The following is a 24,838-nucleotide window of genomic DNA, read 5'->3' on the forward strand; positions in this document are numbered from 1 at the left end:
TTCTTGAGTCAATATCTGGATGATTCTACCTGAAACATGCTTCATTAGCCTGGCTCTGGCAGACACTTCTTTTGTTCAAAACCTTCCAGTTAGCAAAAAACCCCAGTCAAACAAATAAACAACAACAAAACCCTTTCATGTTATTTAGTATGAATCAAAGCAATATATTATTATTAGATGTGCATTACTCAGATTCATAAAGACTAAAACACAAACAGAAAAAAGTTTATTTCACGAGGAAATGAAAGCAGACAGACCTCTTAAGTGCCACAAACATCAACAACCTGAAATTGCCAAGCTGAGCGAAAACATATTTGATGGATGATTCCGGTTAAGAATTTACTTTTCCAGAATTTTGACAGCCCTAGCAAACAAGGCATGGTCCCATAGGAGACTGATCATCTGTAAAACATACACAATGCAAACCACATAACTTCCACTAATGGAAAATAAGAGAAGCAATTGCTCAGGCTATTGAGTCCAGGTGTATCTTGCTGGAAGGTCTAGAAAAGAGTAATTATAATGAGAAAAGGTGAAAAGCATCTGAACTATTCTATTCTGGAAGGAAGGATGGAATATGAGAGTGACCTATAAAGCTATGAATGGGATGGGATGGCATGGCTGCCTAGGGAGTGCTGAGTGACTGTCTGTTTCTCCCTAGCTCATAAAATGGGGAGAATCCACTGAAACGACCAGGTAGCAGATTTGTAAAACACATTAGATCCACAACAAGTGAGGTGCCACTTTTAAGTTTTGCTGACTTTATCAATGGGTTTCACTGAGGCAAGACCTCACTACATTTGCAATAGTTTTAATTCTTTTTTCCTTAAGTTTGTGATATGGTTCATTCCAGAGACAAATACTGGGTTAGGGAATCCTTAACGAAGGAATCATTTCATTTACTCTGCAAAAGGCAGAGAATAACACAGAAATTAAATGTGAAAGATATACAAAAGGAACAAAGAGAATCCTTAAGTAATTATTGCATCAGAATCAGGGAATTAATAGACAGCTAAAGATAACCAAATGAACACGTGGATGTTTGAATATTAAGTCACAGAGGGATTTAAATACTTACCGAAGGCCACAAAGAATTTCTTCAGGAATGCCGGGTGTATCAAATCCTATTTCACTACTTTAAAGGCAAGTTCATCCCATCTCCAGATTTTGCCCCGTTATTATTCTCTACTACCATTCAAGAAGCAGAAGACTTCAAATTATAGACAGAGGAAGTCTAATTTTTCAAAGCATGTTTATATTCTTCTCACAGTGAACAGCAGGCCCATGAAAATTGTTGTCAAAAATAGCAGGGTTCAAACAAGGACTGGAGGTTCATGTAGATAATGAGAATTAAATTACATGGGATGGGTATAAGCCAACCACTGACAGAAAATGTTAGCAAGGAATTTTCCTCGTGGGTTTTCTTTTATCTCTCTTCGAAACACCTGAAACGTGCTACTGGCTGAGAAAAAAATATTCACCTGGCCCAGTATGACAATTCCTAAGTTCTTAACAGCCATAAAGCTAACACTTTATGAGAGTTTTATCGACCCAATGTGTGGCTTGTTTTTCAAGGCCTTCTCTTGCTTTTATTGTCCCTGACAATGTAGCTATTTTTTTTTTTTAGAAAAGCCAAGTGAAAGATGAGAAATTCACACATCTGACGTGTTCTTCACACTCTCTCGACTTGATAGCTTCATCTTTTCTGAAGAATGTCAGTATGAGCATCTTTAGGTGGAAGCTTTCAATGCATGTTCTAATTTCAGTCACTCAGCAGAGGATACAAAAACTACACGTATCTGGAGATGAACATGACTATAATTAATGGAAGGAGAACATAGTATTTAAACGTAGGTCTCCTTTCCTCATACATTCTCTCTTTTCTGTCAGCTCCAAAGCATTATTATTTTCTTTTTCTTCCCTTATTTCTCTCAGTGTAATATAGATTTATGCCCATTTTAAGTGTTTAATCCTAATTCTCAAATTTTGAGGTTTAGCTGTACCTTTTGTAAAGTTTGCTTAAATCACAGTAGCATTCTGCACATGGAGCTCAAGGGGCTGTAGTACAATTCCGTCCACTCTGTCACTTCCATGCACTTCTCCTTGTAGAACCAATTTCTAAGAATTGGCTTTATGTTAGTCATCTGTTTGGCCACTCTGGTCTGACCTCCTTTCATGAGGTTAAATGTGTTCTGCAGCGAATCATTAATTGTGCATCAAATACATGCACATCTTTCTTGCTTCCTTAAACCTTTATTCCTTACTGGATGTAATTAAATTCCTTGAAAACTGGCAAACTCAAAGAGAATTAGAAATAGTTCAAAACAGACAAGTCTTCTGCACTTTTACAGATGCAAAGCACACTCTGGTGCTTTGCTCAGACAGGAGAAGGAAAGGAGGGTCTGCAGTTCACACAGAGACAACAGATAAAATAAGCAAGAAACAAGAACACAGTCTGAGAGGTTGGCATCTATTTTTTTTTAAGCCAGCAAAAGGTTTTGAATTCTGGAAATGTTTAGGCTACATCATGTATGCATTAGAACAGCACAGGCTAAATTCAGCTTCCGATGTATCATCGGAGATATGAGCATGTATTTCTGCTCTGTGATAAGTAGATTGGGAGTCAACATAAGGTGATGCCAGTATGAACTTAAAAGTCAGACTGAGGGCAGAGACTGCCATCTGTTATAAACCAGCATTGTTCCGTAGGTGGCAGAATTGTCGGAAAGGTAATTGCTAAAAATTATTAATGAATTACTGCTGAGTTATATCCATTTCTGATACAGATGCTGTTTGCAGTGGAAGATAGTCATGGACTGAAAAACAAAATTCAGAGGGGAGTATAAATATATCTTCTTTGATGTGCTGCACCTGCCCAGCCCTTATAATGACAAAGATTCATTCAAATTTAAAGATTGATTTTTAGGGAAATGTAAATAAGCAGTAAAGGTGTTTTCCCTTAGCTTTCTAATCTCAATGATTTATTGCTAAAACCTCTTCCCTTTTACAAAGGGCTCTAATTGTTTTCTTTCTGATATGGACTTGGAAAGATATCTTTAAAAGAAACTTAAGACCTTCAAGGAACTTTCTCTTCTCTTTCAAATTACAAAATAGAAAGCACATAAAGACCTTCAAGAAACTTTCTCTTCTCTTTCAAATTACAAAATAGAAAGCACAAACTACAGCATATATAGAAAAGGAAGCAAATAAATATAAAAAATGATGTTATGCAACACAAGTGATGATTACCTGGAGACGGGGAAATACCTTTTGTTTTGCAGAGACAAATTTTGAGTTATCTTCTGACAGTCAGTGTTTCTGTTGTGGGCTGGTTTGTGACTGGAGGAATTCATGTCTACATGTGAGATAAGGAAAATATGGTTGCCTTAAATAAGCACATCTTCTGAGATAAGGAAAATATGGTTGCCTTAAATAAGCACATCTTCAGGTCCTGCAGAAGGTCCTTGAATCATCGGTCTGAAGGCTCTGCATGAAGGATGCAGTTTGTATCTGACTGCTTGTGCTTGTCTTGATGCAACCTGAGATGTTACAGCTAAACCTGCGCACATGCGTGTTGTCATGTGCTTTTGGTATGGATCAGTAGACAACAGGAAACCACATCGTGCTTCAAGAGGAAAAAGGAAATGGGTGAAACACATTTAAGAATTACATTAAGTTCTAGGCTTTCCTTAGCTGGTAGAAACCCTGCTTTGCTCTATAGTAGGTCTTCAGTCACAGAACTCATTTGGCACACATTAGCACAGACAGAATCTGTGTAAAGCAAAATAGTGCTGCTGGGCATTTTCTGGTTTTGTTTTTTTCATTTCATTGTACTGGGCATGCATCTGCAGCAATAACATTTTCCCTATAGCACTGTTTTTTCTTGGCTATCAATTATTTCTTATTAATTGTGATCACTTTGTTACCAAGTGCTTCTTCAGTTCATATTTCTATATGCAACTCTGTCCTAACTGCCTGTAGTGTTATTCACTTCATTTCTTTGTCCTGACAGAAAAAAAATTGTTCTTATAAACAATCCAAGCTGTTCCTAAGGTCTCAAAATAATTATAATTTTGTGTCCTTGTATAACAGTCACATTTAACAAACAGACACTGTGGATGTTAGCAATTGAACAGTGAGCTTTAGGGAGCATAGTGCAAATGGTATTGAAAATCACATTTTATAAAGAATTTTTTTTAAAGTTACAAATTTCCTTTAAAAACCCCTTGGGCCTTTTTTGTGTTTATGATTATTATTTTTTATTTTAACTCTTAAATAATTGAAAAAGAAACATATTTCCTTAAATCCTGTACTCCAATATCCTTTGCTGATGGCAGCCCTGTAAGAGTTGATTAGTAAGCACATTGGCAAAACTCATTCTGGAGTGCGGCACCTGCATATTTCATGTTGATGCAGCTTTAAAACAACAAATGCTGCACGCCACCTTCTTTAGGAATACAGAAGTGAAACGTAAACAAAATTCAGCTTTTAGCATCTATGGTGAAGGCAACTACCACTTTACCTGTGCTTTTCAAATGTTCATACTCATACCTGACATTTTTTCATGTTACTTAATATTTTAGTGGTGGTGGTGGTGGTGGTGTTTCAAACACACGGGATCCTAAACTCAGTTGTGGTGTATATGGGTGCAATTCAACTACTCAACTATGCAAAGTATGTAAACTATGTCTGGAAATGGGATTGACTTCTTGTCCAAACTCAAACACAAAAATGAAGCATACTGAGGGTGGAAGCAAGGATGAAGTTAAGAAAGCTAAAGCCCAAATCAAATTGAATCTGGCCAGGGATATCAAAGACAACGAGAAGGGCTTCTGTAAGTGCCTAGGTGACAAAAGGAAGGCTAGGGAAAATGTGGGCCCATTGCTGAAGGAGGCTGGGGACCTGGTTACCCAGGACATGGGAAAGGCTGCGGTACTGAATGCTGCCTTTGCCTCTGTCTTTACTAGCAAGACCAGCCTTCAGGAACCCCAGGTCCCAGAGACCAGAGAGAAAGGTTGGAGCAACAAAGATGTACCCTTGGTGAAAGAGAATCATGTCAAGGAATACTTAAGCAAACTGCACATACATAAATCCGTGGGCCCTGACGGGATGCACCCACAACTGCTGAGGGAGCTGGCTGACTGCGAAGCCACTCTTGATAATGTTTGATCAATCATGGCAACTGGGAGAAGTGCCCAAAGACTGGAGAAAAGTAAATGTCACTCCTATCTTCAGGAAGGGCAGAAGGAAGGCCCAAGGAATTACAGGCCAGTCAGCCTCACCTTGATCCCTGGGAAGGTGATAGAGTGGCTAATCCTGAAAACCATTTCTGGGCCCAGTAAGGATCCAGAAATCATCAGGAGTAGTCAGCATGGCTTCACCAGGTGGAATCCATGCTTGATAAACTTCTATGGTGATGTGACTGGCCTGGTAGATGAGGGGAGAGTGGTGGGTATTGTCTACCTGGGCTTGAGTAAGCTCTTTGACAATGTCTTCCATTAGATCCTCCTGGAGAAGCTCTTGGTGTACGGGTTGGATGAGCAGACTGTGAAGTGGATTGAAAACTGGCTGAATGGCCAGGCCCAGAGGGTGGTGATCAGGGGCACAAAGTCTAGTTGGAGACCAGTGACCAGTGGTGTACCCCAGGGGTCAATACTGAGTCCAGCCCTGTTTAACATCTGGGTGATGGGGCAGAAAGTACCCTCAGCAGGTTTGCTGATGACACCAAACTGGGAGGAGTGGCTGATACACCAGAGGGTCGTGCTGCCATCCAGAGGGACCTCACCAGGCTGGAGAAATGGGCCAACAGGAGCCTCAAGCCATTCAACGAGGGAAAGTGCGAATTCCTGCACCTGGGGAGGAGAAACCCCATGTACCAGTGTATGCTGGGGGCCCCCAGCTGGAAAGAAGCTTTGAAGGAAAGGACTGGTGGTTCTGGTGGACACCGGGTTGAACACAAGCTAGCAATGTGCCCTTGCTGCAAAGAAGGCAAATGATATCCTGTGCTGCATTAACAGGGCATTGCCAGAGGGTCAAGGGAGGTGATCCTTCCCCTCTGCTCAGCACTGGCGAGGTCACACCTGGAGTACTGTGTCCAGTTCTGGGCTCCCCAGTATGAGAGAGACATGGACATACTGGAGAGAGTTCAGCAAAGGACCACAAAGCTGATAAAGGGAGTAGAGCATCTCACATAAGAGGAAAGGCTGAGAGAGCTAGGACAGTTTAGCCTAGAGAAAAGAAAGCTCGGGGCGGGGAGATGTGGTCAATCTATATAAATATCTGAGGGGAGGGTGCAAAGAGGATGGAGCCAGGCTCTTTTCAGTGGTGCCCAGTGACAGGACCAGTCACTGTGAGGGCAACCGAGCACAGGAACAGGTTGGTCATAGAGGTTGTGGAGTTTCCATCCTCAGATATATTAAAAAAATGTGTGGACAAGGTCCTGGGCAACTGGCTATTATGTGGCCCTGGTTGAGCAGGGGGTTGGACCAGAGGACCTTGAGAGATCCCTTCCAACCTCAGCCATTCTATGATTCCATTATTCTGTCACTTGGGACATTGTCGGTACTGGCCTAAAGTAAGCCAGTTTAGAAGTGTTTGTTTAGAAGTGATACAGAATAGAAAAATATTAGTATTTTTGTTTCTTTTCTGGTTGCTCTGAATGGCTACATTTCCATTGTCTGCTTAACACAAAGTTAATTGCCTGAATCTCAGCCTGGGTTGACAGCAGGACTCAGGAGCTGAAGCGATGCCCTTTGCACTCGTCTGGTCTAACAGGCTGTTCTGCAGCTGCAGCTCTGAGGATTAGATACACCCTGGTGAGGCTCAAGGGAGTCTTGTTTGCACTGAGAAGGACAGGGTAGAAGTGGTGTGGCAGGTTTACTGTGATGTAAATCAGCCCTCTGCCTTGCCTTTGAATTTTTTTTAGAAAAGCCTACTCACAGTGGGCTAAAGGGGAAGCCCATATTTTCACACTCCCATCATTTGGTAAAATTCAAAATTGTCTTCTGTGGGACCATGGGTGAACTTACACATCTGGATTTCACCTTATGACGTCCTTGTTGTCACAGCATATGTCACTTATGAAATCACAGCCTTCCTCAGGCAGGGATAAGAGTAGCCAGATCGGACTAGGTGCAACCAAAATCAAATCCTGACACAGAGGGAAGGCTGTGCTTGCAGCTGGGGAGTTCAGGGGGAACAGAAAGGGGAAGGAAGGGATGCCGCTGACAGTAGAGGTGCATTCGGAGCCATTCAGGCTCCATCTCTAAAACACTATTTGGAGATGCTGCGTTGCTTCCATCTGGGAGCCCTTGGGAGACCAGAGCTAACCGGAGTTAGCCCTAGTGATTCAGCCCTCAAAGGTAGCTGCCTACAGATGGGTGGTGTAAATTTTTCCTTGTCTTAGCCCCACAGTAGGATCATGTTTCTGTCCAACTGTAAAACTGTCTGAGCAACTATAAAATCGTGACAATTGCTATATAAAACATAAAATGATATTTTGTCTTTTTGATGATGAACACAAAACTTTGTTGAATTTTATTATAGTGCCATTGTCACTAACTTGTAAGTGCATGTAGCCTCCTCATATGTGCACTAGTTTTCTATATAAGCTCAATTTCTATAAAAGCAGTCGTTCTCCAGAGGTAGTTTCATTGAGTGATGATTCTTGTACATAAACAAGAAAAAAACCCCAATGATTCACGGTTTCTCCTACTCCTTTTAAGTCTCTATGGCAGTAGCTAAACCTTTCATCTTCTTGTTGTACATCCGAGGCAGAATTCTGACCTCACTGAAATCAGCAGAGCTTTGGCTTTTGTTCAGTGCAGTTAAGATTTGGCCCCTAAAACTTCTGATTTAAAGCCTCTTTAAGTCAATGGACAGACTCCTGTTGACTTCTGTAGACCCATAACAAACCTGTAGACAAATAGCTGTGCTTAAATGACAAATAATTTAATCAGAGGAAAATGGGAACTTCAGTAGGTGACCTGAAAGAAAAAAATCTCCCTCAAGAAAAAGCACTTTTCCTAATCTCTTCAGCAACTTGTGCCTGAGAATGTTATGGGGAAAAAACCATCTCTCTCTGACATACTACAGATGGGCATAGAGATGTGGATTAGAATAAAGTTACATTTATGAGTTAAATTTCTGCAGTTTTATAAAGCAGGTTCTACATGAGAAATATTTATAGTATAGTGATTTGGGTGCAATTCCTTTTTAATTGTATAGCCTTTAATTACATCTGCCCTACACCTTGAGGAAATGCATTGGGGACTGATAAGGAATCTTGTTTCTAAAGAAAAGTCAAAGGAGGATAAGCAAAAAAAAAAATGTGGTTGGTATCAAGTGAAGAGCTCTGCAGAATGCAATTAATTGGTAGATAAGAAACCCATGGCTGCTTCCTTCTTAAGCTAAATAGTATCAGGGTTTTAAAGGGTTTCTTTTTTGTGTGAATAATCGTTTCAATCATGTTGCTAGCTATCTGTATCCTTTATAAATCCCATGACCACCTCATTACCCACAAATTTTTCTCCTTTTCTTCTTGTCTTTGATTATTTGTGCTTGATGTCAGTGTTATTGAAATATTTTTCTCATTATTTCATCAATAAAATGTTTCAGAGATACTGATAAAGGCTTTTTTGTCTTTGGAGGCCCTTACTTCTGTTTCCAGGTGCAGATTTAGCAGAATCTATTGTTACTTTCCATCTTTCAAGTTACCTTGGTTTGTAACTAATGAATCTTACAAACTGTACCAGGCTCCTAGGTGGAGTTGTTCTCCTCTCTCACATATATTATGATCTGTTTCTGCTGTGGGTTTTTTTGTTGTGGTTTTTTTTCTTTTTTTTTTCCTCCAGACTTTGTGTAGCTTAACTTCAAACTGTCCTTTCAGACTGATGCCAAGTTTCATCTACATTCTGTTTCATTGCAAGAGATAAATGGAGGTCTCTGTTCCTGTTTGGTTGCCTCTGATCCACCTCTTCTGTACCTGGTATGGATGCATGTAGTGTTGGCTTTTATCTTTTGCTCAGTTTCTGCTTCTTGTGGACACCTGCCAGAATCCATTCCTTTCAAAATTTAATGCTGTAGGGAAAATGTTTTATTCTTTCTTCATGTTTGCTTTTACAATGTGTCAGTATTTGGGGTTGAAGGGTGCTCTTCCAGTTCTCTACCAAATCACAAGCAATAGGCTGGACTCTCTAACATAGGACAAATTTAACTGCAAATAGGAGTTCCTCTGAAATACATCTGTATTTAACGTTAGATGTGGAGAGATCTGTTACACACCTGAAAAAACAGGAAAGACTGTGGAGGTAAACTAGCTGAGGAAAATTTTGCAATGCTTATTTCCTTAAGTTCTTCTCATGAACTGAAGCTGTTTCTTCTACTTTTAAATGACTGTGGAAATCAGGAAGGACCACAAGAGCCATGAGCAACATTTACAGAACATTTAGAAAGTCTCCTCAGTACTTGCTTGAGTTTTCTTCCCATTCAGAGGCTTTACCTTTTGATACCAGCTTGCAAAGCAGTTTGGAAACTGGGGTCAGCCAGGAATCATAAAGCTATTTTCAATGGACCACACTGTGATGTCCCAAGAGCTACATAAAATCATCCTCTGGCCCTGTCAGTGCCTCAGTAGCAACAGTTGGGAAAAGTCAAGTAGCCTTAATTTGTCTCATGAGTTTTCTGGTTTAAGTATTTTGTCACATTCCATTAGCATGTCACCAATGACATTTCCCTGGAATAGATGAATGGAAGATCATGTGAACGTTTCAGCTTCATATTTATCTACATTCTCAGTGTGCATCAAATGACATTTCAGGGACTGTTATTAATATTGTCAGGAAATATAGTTCGGCTCAGAATTTCATTCCCAAGGGTCCGTGCTTTTGTACTCAGAACAACAAAAGGAAACATCTTTGAAAAGCTGACCTTGTGTATTGGTGCCTGAACACACCAAATCGAAAGAGCACAGGTTTGAAGGAGATTTACAATATTTCCTAGCATGTGAGCATAATGGTTTGCTGGCACCACCTGAGCTGTCCTGCAGCAGCATCCTCCCAGGCCTTCAGCAACGACTGAGGTGGGAGAGAGCCTTGTGTCCCAGGTGCTTCTATTAACAAACTTTGACTGAGGCAAGCGTTCACATGCTAAAAAGTGTCCCGAAGTCATCCGCAGTGTCTAATGGATAACGATTTGCCCTGGTTTGGTTTTTCAACCCCCAATCACCGCCACATGCGATGACTGCGTTCCTTCCCTGGGGAATAAAAATCCCTCTCTTAAATATGAATTTTACTTTAGAAAACGCCCAGGCAGAATATTTTGGGGGTAGGGATTTTTTTTTTTTTGTCTTTAATGACTTCATTTATTTAAACAAAAGTCCCTTTGAGGCTTTCCAGGGAAATTCTGGACAATTCGGAAGGAAGAACCGGCCACCCCACCCCACGCAACCAGGGGCACGCTTTACCTAAGAGCCCTTGATGCTAGGGAGGGTATCAGCGGAGGGGAGGTGGCTGTGTGCCGGGCAGAAGACCCCTGTTCGGAATGACCCCCCCCAGCCTCAGAGCCCTCCCGGGAAGCCCCCTACCCCCGGGGGGAGCTGGTAGAGGACGGCAGCGCTCCGGGAGCCCGGCCCGGTGGGGCTAGCGAGGGGCAACAGTACCACCTCGTGGCTGCGGGCACCGAGCCGCTCTGCCGAAAAAATCAGAGCCGTTTTGGGGAGTATTGGGGGGAAAATGGGGTTTTCTGCAAGCGGTGCCTCCCCTGCCTGGCCAAGGGGCTTTTCTCCTTCAGCAGCACCCGCTGCTCGGTCGGCACGTAGATGCTCTGAAGTTCTCAGCTGGATTTCTTTTTTTAAATTTTTTTTTCCAGGATGCAAACTGTTGCCGCTTGTGTATTAAGGTACCTAGAGGATCGACCAAGAGGTATCCCATCTCTGGGTGCTGCGCATAAGGGCACAAAGATGTGTCTCCGAGTCGGAAATCTCCACCAGCAAGCTAGGCTGAAAATTGGGACACAAACGGACGTGGTGGGTTAGCTTTAGGCAAAACACCTTCAGGATCCTAAAAGTGGTGCGATATAGCAGCACGGAACTCAGCGTGGGCTGTCCACTCTGCATTTATTCAGCATTTTTGAGAGTGGCAGGCTGCTTGCTGCTCTGGGATTAAAAAAAAAAAAAAAGAAAAAATAAAGAAAGAAATAAAAAAAGAAGAGTGAGGAAGCATTATTGTCACGTAGAGGAGAGGCTGTAGCAAAGACAAATTAAAGAATTTGCCCAAAATCACAAGAGAGGTCTGTTCTAACAGTAGGAATTGAACAACTGTATATTAGTTGAATTTAGTGCAGTAAACACAGAAGTCTTTGTCTTTTACTGACGTAAGTCCTCTCATCTTGAGTCTGTTCTGGACTTAGAAAATTGGAGGTAAGGACAGAACTTGCTCAATAGCCACTTATTACAGCCATTCTTCACTTCCCTGAGAATTATCATCAAGCAGCCTTTCGGGGATATTCTCAGAGAGGGGACTGAAGAGCAAACATATCAACACCTATGCTGTTGTGTGACTAACCTCTAGCACAACAGAGGTGACCAAGTGTTTGATCTGCCATCCATGATAAAATATTTCAGGGTCACTGACTGATAGCTTTTCTCTGGCAAGTGAAGAACGGTAGGAATAAAAGTCTCAAGAGGTAAATTCTGTTCTTGCGGGATCTGTCTGAAAAGTCATATGTATGTGATTAACTGTTTCAGAATAATATAATGCATGGACACCCTCACTTTGCAATAAGACTCCTGTTTAGTTTTGGTATAATCCACTTCCAAGTTCTTACTGTTTGAATTTAAACCTGACCTTAACACTAAATTCATGCCCAGTTGGATACAAGTCTTGACACTGCTAAAAACCCAGAGTCAATGAAGAATGTTACTTTTCAATTAGTCAAGACTTTTGCACCCAAAAGTTTAAATCTAAACTATTTTCTTTTTGGTTTGGTTTTTTTTTTTTTTTAGAAAAACAAAGCAAAAGAAAACAAATTGCTGTGTGGATTGTTTTAATAAAGTGCATGTGGGAAGTAATCTGTTAGTGTCAAAATAAAATTAGACAGGATTTTTTAACACTGAGTAAATTGGGGTATATTAAGTACTTTGAATAAAGTTAAGATGACAGCAAAAACCATAATAATTTCACCGTCAGTTAAAGGTGCAATTACCAGGAAATTGAAAAACGTAGGGAAATTCTCTGCAGTGCTTGAAGAATCAATGTTGGCCATATGTGGCAGTACAAAGCTAATGGGGAGAAGGTAGAACTGACTGATCTTTTCGGTGCAGCCTCTGATGCATGAAAGTCATTTTGAAGTTTAATTGACATTGGGAGAAGGTAGCTTCTGACAGAAGACATTCGTTTTAACTATTTTGCAGGAAATGAATGAAATCTTTAATTTTCAACATGCAAAAGACTCAGGCATTCGTAGATAAAGATGGGCTTATTAAAATTATCACCTTCTTCAATTGTGGGGGAAGAAACTACTCAACCAAGATAATGCTTCAAACTGTTAAAATTGCTTCATTGTTATCAGGAAGGAAGCAACGAGTTTCCTTATGAATATAATTGAAGGAGGAAATTCTAACACGACCTCTGTCATCATGCCTGTCAAAAAGGTGCATAAATTGACTCGAGCATGAGTGCGCTATGGTTAGCGTTCAAACCAGTTGTTGTAAGCTCACTGCTGCTTTGCTGTCTGCCTCGTCCTGTGCACTTAGAGTACAAGAGCTTCTGCCCAGGGATCTCCCTTTCCTGATGCACGTGGATAATGCTTCCCAGGTGGACGTATAAACAGAGTATGTAGCTGCTGCCGTAACACTAGCAGTAAAAAGTAATCTGTTGTGACCACCTAAACCCCCTTTGCAGTGCTGCCTGTGGCATTCATTAATCTTGAAGCATATCCTTGCTCCCATCAAACTTCTGTGGAAATGTGCAGTGGGAAGCTGTGTTTTCCAGAGGCTGAAATCCTGACTGGGATTCAGTGACTGAATTTGATTTGTCTGCCAGGAAGCCATCATCAAGGACCTCAACTTCCTCCTCTGTAATCGGTGACAAGGCTATTGATCTCCCGTGGTATCTGCTCTGAGATCTGCGGTTGGAAATTGTCGAGCATATATTGTCATTGTATCATTTCAAAGGAATCAGACCTTAGGAGGACTCTGTTGTCATACTCTCATTCATCATTCTCATGACACCCAATTCGCACTGCCACTCTATACACCAACATAGATTTGTTTTGTTCTGACCTATGATTGACATGTACTGCTGACTTGAAGGCTGGGATATAAACAAAAATTTAATAATAAGCTTATGAAAGGAATATAATTCTAGGACACACAGTTATATAGAGTTCCTGTACATTTTTTTCTGTGCAAGACATGAATTTATGTTATAAAGATATATTTTTGTCTTAGTGAATGTTTGTGTTGTGCTGTGTTATAGAGAGAAATTTTAAGGTAACAATTTCAGAATAAATGAGTGGCTTAAGAGGATGTTACTATTTTATTATATATAGAAATTAAACTTTTCCCTAATAAGAAATGAAATTTTATGAATTGTGATATTTTGATCTTTGCATACTTTTTTTGACAGCATTAAGAGATAAAAACACCTAAATTTGAGACATCTTTAAAGGGTGTAGACATTTAAAAAACATTGTGTTATACTGCACAATCTGGGCTCTACTGAAACATGCTTTTCACCAAGAAATACAACTGTTAGCAAAATGTCACCTTATCCATTTAGTGATTATAGAAATGGAATTTTGTGAATTAGTTTTAAAGGGTTATCTGAGGCTTCAAATGAAATAATCAGTGAGCAAAAAAGAGTGACATAATAGTAATCACAGTGTTACCCTGTTTTGAACTGCTGAAAGACACTGAAGAGACTCTTAATAGCACAGATGTGCTTAAAGCTATATCGTGCATCCAATTAAGAAGACCAGTACAACTTCAAAAAAAGAATATAGATATGCTAGTTTAGCTAGATGTTAATGACCAAAGAGATTGTTATTAAAATAAAAATGCTTATAGTTTTCAAGATACAGATGTATATACATGTGTACATACACAGATCATCAGCAGAATGCCCAAGATATACTTTCATGCCATAGTGACAAGTAATGGTGTTTTCAGCTCTTACATCTTGGATTTCCCTAAAGAGTTTTGTTATCTACATTGTACAACTCAGTCTTGCCTACTGGTATTTGAGGATCTGGTGGTTCCTTGTGATTTGCAGACTTGCAGGCACAGTTCATCTTGTATTTCTTCCTGCTGCCAACAGTTGCTATTTCAACTACAGCTCTGCATTTCTGTAGTAATTAACTCATTACAGCAACCTCATAAGGAGCCATTGAATCCATGTTCTACTGTTATAATCTGCTTTTTTGCCACAAAGGCTTTCACAAATATAATTCCCTATCATGGTATGTTTTGTGTTTCATTAAATCTACTTACAGGCATTTGTAATACCTTTGTTTTTAGCATTAGGTTGATACCAACTAGGCTGTTTATAAGCTTCATATTGAACATTTTAGGAGTTTAGCAGTTTCAAAGTTAGCTTTTCAAAGTGCTACTCCAGTTTACTAGTCCCATCACGCCCTGATCAGTACAACCAGAGGAGGCAAGAGCAGGTCATGAGCCAATGTGGCAGTGCCTGCTAACATTTAACATACCTGGTTTTCTTAGCTGAGTTCTGCTGCTAATCCATGAGTGCATAGTTGGCCTTGTTGATTCTGTCAGCCCCGCAGAAATTTCTGGGAAAACCTAGGCACACTGAAGTGGTCTTCAGTGCTAATCATTAGGCAAATGAAGTGAGTGCTTAGACACCTAACTCACACGTATTCACCTTTCAGTGGATCAGTATGTTGAGGTGTCTATAACAGAGGCTTCTACCTGGTGATAGAAGGTAACAGAAACTCGCATTATGAGCAATAGGATATAGTAAAGGTAGTCAACAAAACTCACTGTGTGATTCTGACCTCAGACTGTCACTCCAAAAAACCATGGGTGTCCCATAGCTCCTGTGTTCTATCTGCCAGCCAGGTAGACATAATAAGGTATTTTATCCTGTTAAATGTTTCAGGTGTTGTTAGATCCCTTGGCCTGAGCAATTGAATCAAGTTACTAATGTCAGAGAGATCTTGCATTTCCTAACAATTGCAAATTTACCTTTCCAAGACATATTGACTTTTACACCTAGCTCTGAGTATTCAGAGTAGAAATGGTCTTTCCATGATGCAATCTGAACTTTACCTATGTTCCACATGACCAGGTTTTCTTTTCATATACTTAATTATATCTTCAGCTCTCACAGTAACTTGTAGATATTTTAAACTTAAAATTAAAAAGGTTTAAAGTAATAGTTCAGTCACAGTGTCTAGCTGCTCTTGAGCAAATCCCACCAGGAAATATTCTCTAAAGTAGCTGTTAGTGCTGCAAACATGTCTCTGTCGAATACAGAGCCTTCTCATTATTTAAAACAGGTGTACTGTCCTTCTCCATGGGCATCTTCTGCCTGTCTCTGCAGCCTTTTGGAAAGTGGGTTTGCATCTTGCAGATTTATCAGTCCTATGCAACATTAGGACATTGCCAAAGTCTGCCAGGTTCCGCTGCATCACATGTGCTCTTGCTGCTTCTTGTCCATTTTCAGTCTCTTGGAGATTTTACTTCTGTTTTGCCTCTGATGCTACTGTGAAGTCATGTTTTGAAAAACTCAGCCAAAACTTTTGTCTTCTAAATATGTAATCTGGTCTGATTACATTCTGGCAAATAACACAATTGCTTTTTTTAAGATTGAGTTGAGATGTTCTATCTTGGGTCTCTGAGCACCGTCATAATCTGTTCTCAAATTAGGGATTCCACAAACCCTTCAAAATTGCACGTCTGACTTAGTAGCCTCAGAGGTGGTATAAATGCTTCAAAAATTTCTCCCGGTTTTTGATTTCTTATGAAACTGATACAATTCTTTCTTTTCTCTGGAAGCACAATATTATTTCAAATCTCTTTGGAACAGTTAGATAACAGTTCATTCTTCTTTCTGTAAGTGCAGACTGTTAAGCAAATTCAACACTTCAGACACAGCAAAATGGGAAAAATAGAAAACTTTCGCTCATGTTAGTTTTCAGTAGCTTTGCATACTTTCTTGAAAAAACAGATTTTCTCTTTGAACTTTTTTGTGTTATGTATTGCATTCCTAGACAGTTTCAGCTGCAAAGGAATAACACTATAGAGCCATCGAATAGCAAGGGGATGCAGTCCTGTTTTACCACCTTTTTCTTCGCTTCAAGCATCTGTCTTCATCTCTTACATCTACTTGTAGTACCACTCAATGCTCAGAGTTCCTGTGTAGGGTTTATAGGCTTGAATATAGTAATAAAGAAGTAAATGAAAGATTGTATGAAAAAGCTTGAGAGGGAGAGAGAAAAAGAGAGAAGGAAGTGGTTATCACAAGACTGACTTTTCAGTTTAAAAACTATAAAAGCAGAATGTTGGATTTTAGCTCTAGCAGCAAAAGTCTGAATATTTTTAGAAACAACTATTCGTAGAACTAGCATATATTTGAAGATATACACTAGGCAATTACCTTGGGGGAAAAGCTCTAAAGAACAGCAAAATTCTAGGGTGTGTTTTTTTCTATGATACTTTTATTTTCCCTTTTTTTTTTAATAGCTCTATCTCCTTATTTGTGTGTGTGTGTGTATGAATGTGGATGACTAAATAAAAAATCTTATACATATATTTGCATACAAAAGCAAATATCCATATCCATATATGTATGTATATATGAAGAAAATGCAGAAGGAAGTTTGATTTGTCTGTGTATTTCTTACTGGCTGAAGCAAACTTCGTTGAGAAACCTTAACCCAGACACAGAGGCACACACAGTTAAATTGCACAATAACAACACACTCTGTATTTGAATTATTGTACAGCAGATAAATGCCTATGCGTAAGTTTTGCTAACGTAATAAGTAAATTATATGGAAGAAGATTTCCAGAAATTAAGAAGAAAAATGGCAGAAAACATTTACTTAGTCCAAACTTCTTTACCTGGAATATTTTAGAAAAAGCATTCTTCCACAAACACCTTCTCTATCTCAGTCTTTTCAGCTGCATAAGCACAGTTGACAACTCTTCATTCCTGAATTCTGCAGGAAATGTATGAATTTTTAAAACAAACCTACACACCTTTCTTTTCATTACATCTTTCCCACTGTGTCTGTTTCTGTTTCAAAATATCACATCTCAGCGTTTCCTGGCTACATAAGCATGTAGATATGTGGGATTTCTATTTCCTTTTAGCAGATGTGGCTTATTTTCTTTTCCCCCTAGTGATGGTCATCTGCATTCTGCCGGTGGCGTCACTCACAAGAGGGATAAATATGGGACATTTGCCCTTTTATAGTCTCCTTAGGATATTTTCCACAAAAATGGGTTATCTGTTTGCCATTTTCTTTTCTCATTATAACCTTTGTCATGTGTGTGGGCTCCCTGGGCTCTAATGTCTCTTTCTTCATGAATTAAAGGGGGAATTCTCCTCTTCTTTGACCTTTTCAGTATTCTGCATTTCAGTGGGGTGGCATTTCCACTCCTTAAAGATTACAACCTGCGCTGACTAATCAGCCAATCAAATGCCAACTATGAATGGAAAATCAATTACTGTTGCTGTCAAACTCAAACCTCAATCCAACTTATTTTGGCCTCCTCTGCCATCATCCACTGATAGGTTAAAGCTCTAATGACAGGACTATATATTTAAATGAACCTGCTCCTTTGACACATACTGGAGAACCTTCTCCTTGGCTAACAGAGAGAGGAATTGAACTTTCGCTTACCTCAGAGCATGGTGTAATGGGTAATACAGGGGTTAAATTCAGTATTCCCCTTAGTACTGTCAACCCTGTGACTTTCAGCAAGACGCTGCATGCTTTGAGATGAGGAAAATATTTAAAACTGTCATTGTTGAATTAATGACTTCCTGTCTCCTGGAAGAGGATGCTGGAGTTCAGCGCTTCATCTGCGCAGGGCTTCCCTCTGAACCCTTTCGGATGATTTCCTACCAGAGTTCTTTGTTTACCACAGTGTCGGCTACTTTCAGAAGTGGACACAGTGTCCTGAATTTTAAGTATACTCTTGAGCCTCATATTTCCTATTAATCAACTGTTGGCAGCTTCCTACTCAGCAGACAATAGAATTAAATCATCTTTCTGGCATTACAGGTCTAGGCTTTACATATGGTAAACAAGGAGATAAAGGTGTCTCATCTGCGCACTCTTTATAGATATCTGCTCTCTCTGTTGATCAGAAGGAAATTTAAGTGTGTGAAGAAGACTCTCTGAATTAGTCTTCCAGATATGCCTCTGTCATGCCAGGCTTCATAATGTAATGTATCTTTTCTTGCTTTTGTTATTGGACAGTTAGAAGTCTAGTCTAATTTTCCAGCTTTCCTCTGTGGACATCTAGGAAAGAGCATATGAGAGGCAGAGCGAATCTGAGCTCTAACAGACCAGTTCTGAAGATGGCTCCTATTGCAGGAATTATGGTGTTGCTTAAAAAGCTTCATGGAATGGAGGAGGTGATAGTGAAGACATTACAGGGATGGATGAGGATTTTACTAACAAAATATTCCTGTCAGTTGTTTCAGACTTGTTATTCTCTTGACATGTAACAGTATTTATTTTTTACATGCTATCCCCTCCTATGTCTAAAATGGTTCTGCAATGTCTTTACAGGGAGATGAAGTGTTACTTCATTGTGCTGGTTTCCAGATCTTTGTGCTGTAAACCCCAATAGCATTTAGAAAGCTTTTCTTGAAGTCATGGATAATAACAATTTAAAGGACATCGGCTGAACTGTTTTCTGAAAATCCTGTTGGCAATTTGCAAGCAGTTGCCACCAGAATCCCTGGCAGCCACAGAAGGGAAGCAACAGATTTTGTGGTCAAAAGACTGAGTTTTTCCTTGTCTTGTGTCCCTTTTTTCTCACTTCTAGAGGAAGAGGTAGTCAATACCCCAGGGTATTATTATCATTCATCATATGTAGCACATACTCTCTCATAAGCTGGATGGTGTTTTGAGACAAAAGGTAAGATTCGTCTCGACCACCTTGAAATATCTAAAAGTTAGGGAATTACTTTTAGGGTGAAATTCAGCTTGTTAAATTTAGAAGTCTGAAATCTGTGGATTCAGATTGTTAAATTTAGATGTCTGAAACCATCACCTGAATCTCGATCCAAAACACGTCTTAAATGTCTGGCTTAGACCAGAGGAAACCCACCACAGGTGTGTGGTATAAACCATTTATATAAGCCCCCCCTAAATAAATTAGTAAAATAAGACACCTAGCTTTTAGACAAGACAACTCAGTTTTACAGATGATATATGTCTCACCACCAAAGCCAACATGATTTTGGGGATGAAATTTTGAAATATCACTTAAGGCAATCATCTTGCAAAACTTACACACAATGAAAATTCCCTCAGAAGGTCCAGGTCTGATCCAAAGCCCTTTACTACCAGGGGGAGATTGGTTGATCAGTTCTGGAGAGGAAACTGGTTAAGAGGGAAACAACCTTTGCTGCCAGAATCCTGCTCTCTAAAAAGCAGAGAAGTCTCAAGGGAAGGATCATGCAATGAGATATATTTTTTCTGTCTCTTCAGTGGAGGAGTGTGTGCCATTTACAGACCAGTATATTTTAACAACCAGAGCATACATATTAGCTGGTTAAGCAGAACAAACATTGCTGACGTACAGATAACTCTCCCTTGGGCCTGTCATGGACAGTTCATCGATTGACGGAAAAGGCATTTTCCCTCCCCAGCATATTTTAGTAACTGGGTCTGAAGTCTGCATTGCACAGGGGATGCGAGCACAACATCTGCATCATTAAGAGTTATTGAGGTTTCCAATGCATCTAAGTACTTCATAAGATTCCTTGAAAAGGACAAATTTATGCAAGTTTGTTAATGTGTCATCACCATCGGTCATGATTTGTTTGTACAATTTGAGTGGCCTGTAATATAGAGTTTGGAGACATCATTTCTTTATTCAAAATAAATGTATTTTACGTATTTGTCTAGTATGAAGTATATAGGCAGGGGCAGCCCAGGGTTATAAGCAACAGACTTTAAAACCAAATCAAATATTCAAAATGGCACAAATAAATCCTACTTTTTTAAGTGCTGTATGAATAACAATGTGCTTCTTCAGCCAAGGAACAGCCTGAATTGGGGATGATCTGAGAAAGTTTTCATTGTTGTATAATAACTGATATGGAGCCAGTGTATTTTCTTGGTGTCATTTGCTTATTTCTATAAATGTTAGGCTATTCAATTTCAGTGGATATCACCGATATCACAATCTTAGGAAGAAATCCCAGACAAGACATGCCAACACTTATCTGAAGCAGCAGCTATCTTTTTGCCTTTGCTTTTCTCCATCAATTTACAGACACTGCTCTTGCACGGTCACTCTATGTGGTTAACACACAGCCCTACCTCAGCTCCCAGACATCATTTTTGGAGCTCAGGAAAGCACACTGGCCTATTCCTCTCAGTAGATATCATTAAATATTGTTAATGTTCATTGGATCTGTCCTTTACAGAGAGCTTTTTCTCAGGTTACTATTATTCTGGAATGTTTGTCAATGTAAATCATATACCTTATTGATATTAATACTTATCAGAAAGAGTAATAGTACAATTACAGTAATTGTAGGCTGGCTTTCTTTCTCAGGTAAGTCCAACAGTCTTCTGAACAATAAACTATTATGCTGTTTTCTTCCTGAGAGCAGTTTGAAAGCATTTTGGGAAATATTTTTGTTAATCTTTTTTTCCCCCCTTTTTTAAATGTCAAATTTTTTATACTATGTGCGTGCAATAAATAAATGAAATGATAGAAATCACCCTTGCAGAACTGCCCACTGGGTATTAAGGAACACCAGGGAGCTAGGCATACAAACCAAGCAGGTGTCATTTATGCTTTTGAATAAAACCAGAAAGGAAACAAAGAAATTGAAAAATAGAGGGAGGGAAGTAGCTATTTCCCTTCCCCTCAGGAGGGAAATAGCTATGGTTACTCATTATCTGCACCTGCAGAGGGAGTTCCTGTTCAAAAAGGTTTGGAAAAGATCAGAGAAAGAAGACGACAGTCCCCATAAAATAAACACGTTTCAGTTTACAGTATGACATTCTAGAGTGAGAAAATAAACAATGCATTTCAAATTGTCAACATAGCAGTGACAACAGGCTGACAGCAGGAAAAAGCTGAAGCCCTAGGATTCTTATCTTTGGTTGTAAAGAAGATTATAATGATGCCACACTTAGCAGAGTTGCTCCATATTGTTTAATAACACTTTTTTTCAGTTGTGGTAAGAAAGAAAAAGTGGTAGAAACTCCAGAATGTACACATTTCATAATGAGATGAATTGTTTCTGTGTGTGAAACTTTCTTTTAGATCTACCTAAGTCTTTGAGCCATATGAACAGTCATGCTGGGTCAGATTAAAAGTCCATCTTTAACTGCCTGTTTCCAGTTGCGACCAGAAATAAGCAGAGAGTATAGGAATATACAAATACAAAGCAAGTATGCACTGATAACTCTCCTGAATACTTATTCAGTTGTTGACAACTTCAGGTACAGAGTTTTTTAGCTCTTGACCAACAAGGATTAAAATATAAACAGAAAGCAGTGTATATATCCTAGGTCTGAGGGAGGACAAGGGATAAACTGATGCAATTCAGCCCTCTGGCCATTGCAATTGTGTTTATTTTTGCCAAGTTTTGCAATGTCAGAGTGTCTTGGACTTAGGATGGAAGCTATGAGAGCTAAAAATTTACCTATGCCTAGGAATAAGTTATTTTGTCAACCTAGGGTCCCTTCCTAGCCAGTGGAATTAAATAGGTAACTCCAGAAGGCAAATCTTCCCACTTTCCTTCAGTAAGTTTATGAGGATGGGACTGATCATTGTCAGGGGGTGCCTATTTTACCCCAAGACACACGGACACTGCTAAAATTTGACACAGCTTAGACTTTGATAAATAGGTAAAAGTGGCTTAGATCCAAAATAAGGATCATGTCCAAGAATGGGTTAATTATATAATAATAACAACATATTTTTTCTCAAATGGAAACCTCCAGAAAGATATTAAAGAACACATCTATTTTGAGTTCTATCAGGCTAGTTTGATAATTAGAGACAAACATTTCCTCAACTAATACATTTGCTTTATTATTAATATAAGCAAAGAGAGAGAGGAGGAGCAGGGGAATCAATGACTGGAGTACAAGGTTGCACAGACTAGCTATAGACATCATTTAGATATTTCAGACTATTCTTTAAACTAAAGGCAAGTAACAGACCTCAGTCATCCTCCTATATTTTCCAGGCAGATGGATTTTTAAGCTCATTCTATGGGATATAGAACTCACTTGAATACAGGAGCAGGGAGAATGGGAGGAATAGCTTGCTGATCACCAGACACTTGGCCTATATGAATACAGAAGAAATGGTAGAGGTGGTGATGAGCCTATTCATTGTGGCAGAAATTCTGAAAATCTATTAATTTTAGAACTAGACAGGTTATACTGCAAATGGACATGAAGAAGAACTTCCTTCATATCATGAGGAAGAAACTGCAGAATGATTTTCTTAATAATTTATTGTCTGTCCTGTGGTTTGGGGCTCACTGCACTAGACATTATAGCAAAGTAACATACAGCCATTATCATTCACATCAGAGGAATGGTTAATATGCTTCCAACATGGTAAGTATAAAATATAGAGATATCTTTTGGGGAAATAGCAAATAACAGAGCCCCCTCATCACAGTTCTTCTCATCATTTTTCTCTAGGAATAAATTTTTCTCTGTTCCTACAGAGAAGCTAGAAGAAACATTTCCAGCTTCAAACAATTCACTTCTTATTAAACAGTATATTTTGTCAGTAATAAAATTCAATAAATAACTATAGAGCAGCCAAGTAAAAGGGCAGATAAAATCCAATAAAGTGCATGAAAAAGATCCATTTCCAACAGTAGATCGACCAACTTTCCAACTTCTCCACTTATTTTCTCAAATAAATAAAAATAGTTAAAATTAATGTTTTTCATTCGGAATTCTTCAGCACTTGTGGAATTACAGGACATTGCTAAGCTAAGGTTTCACAATCCCCACTTAATATAAACTTGCTTTACTTTATCTGAGATAATTTCATTATTCTCTAGGCTCCAGAACCAGACAGAACTATCACGATCAACACGATTGACTTCATGTTAAGAATTTCTGCAGATTTTTTCCAGAATTGGTAAAAAAGAAGCAAAGATAGATAGTTTGCCAAAACACTTCCGGAGGAAGGGACAAAAAAGTGTGGTCTGATTTCTGGTCCAACTCTTATCCAGAATAATTCTTCACTTCTACTCCCACAGGTTTTCTTGTCCCTTTTCACTTGTTTTGGTTTACTTTTTTTTTTTAATCTACTCACCTTACCTCTGGAAACTTGAGAGGATTAGGACTATTTGGTTTATAACTCAGAGTTTCTGATCTCTAACTTCTTTTCCTCCTCATCAGATAATAAACTGTGTTTATACATTTCTTCTGGCTTGAAGATCATTCATGGTTATCTTCTCTTGTACACCTTCCTCTCTCCTGACCCACACTGCAAAATTCTGCCTTTAATAATTGCTCTTTCAGGAAGCAGGTATTATTCATGCTAATCTCCTGAAGTCCAAGGAATTTCAGAAAACCCATGTAGCATTTTGCCAGGGAAGAAGAGACAAAGTTTGAGAGCAGATCTACTACATCCATCAACCAAATTTATATCAGATGATTAGCAAATGACTTTAGAATATGTACATCATGATGACAGTCTTAAAGTGGCACAAGATAGACAGCATGGTCAAAGAACATGACAAAACACAGAATCTTCCACAACCATTTTGCACAACACTGCTAACACACATACACACACAAAGCAAGAAAAACCAACCCCAAGCTTTATTAATAGTTAGAAATATTTTTCTTTATTCTTTTTAAAATTTAATTCTTCCTCAGAAGGTGGAATAGCATTAGAATGCATTTCACAATCCAACAGGTTTATGACCGCAAAACAGTAGCTACAATTTGTGGGGAAATATCAATGTGTTAATGTGCTGTATAATATTCAGCATGAATAAGATTATTCAGACTTCTGGGAGATGAAAAGCTTGATAGGCTGTGAGATATTAATAACACTGCACTTGTTTTCGTGGCTGTGCCAGATTGCGACAAACTCATTTCAAACCATCGCAGGACATAAAAGAGTCTATAAATAAAGATTCAATTACACAGTACCTGAACTGTCTATTGCCTATAAACTGTAGATTGACCAATCTTAAAATAAAATACTTAAATAAAAAAAATTAAGCTTTTTTTTTTAATTTTTCCTTCAATTTTATCTTTCAGGAGACACACAGTGTAAAATATTGGTTCAATGTTATTTTTTGAAGAGAGATTCCAAACAATGAACAGACAGATGTGCTTCATAATATGTTTTAGTGGTTCTGCTATATGTGCTCTCTAATAAAAATTATGGGTTCAGATTTAGACTGGAATTTGTCTGAAGATCTGGATAGATAATATTATTGAAGAATGTATGGTAGCTATATTTCATCAACACTTTTGACAAACTCCATTTACAGGTTTTAAATATGGTTGAACTGTGATGTGGGCTTTGATCCATTTTTAATCCATAGTTCTGGATTTCCTTCCAGAGTTTATGTTGACTGATGTTTAGTTAAATGAATGACCAGTGTGCAACAACCAATGGCTG

This window comes from Haliaeetus albicilla, chromosome 14, assembly GCF_947461875.1.
Source record: "Haliaeetus albicilla chromosome 14, bHalAlb1.1, whole genome shotgun sequence".
Classification (NCBI taxonomy): domain Eukaryota; kingdom Metazoa; phylum Chordata; class Aves; order Accipitriformes; family Accipitridae; genus Haliaeetus; species Haliaeetus albicilla.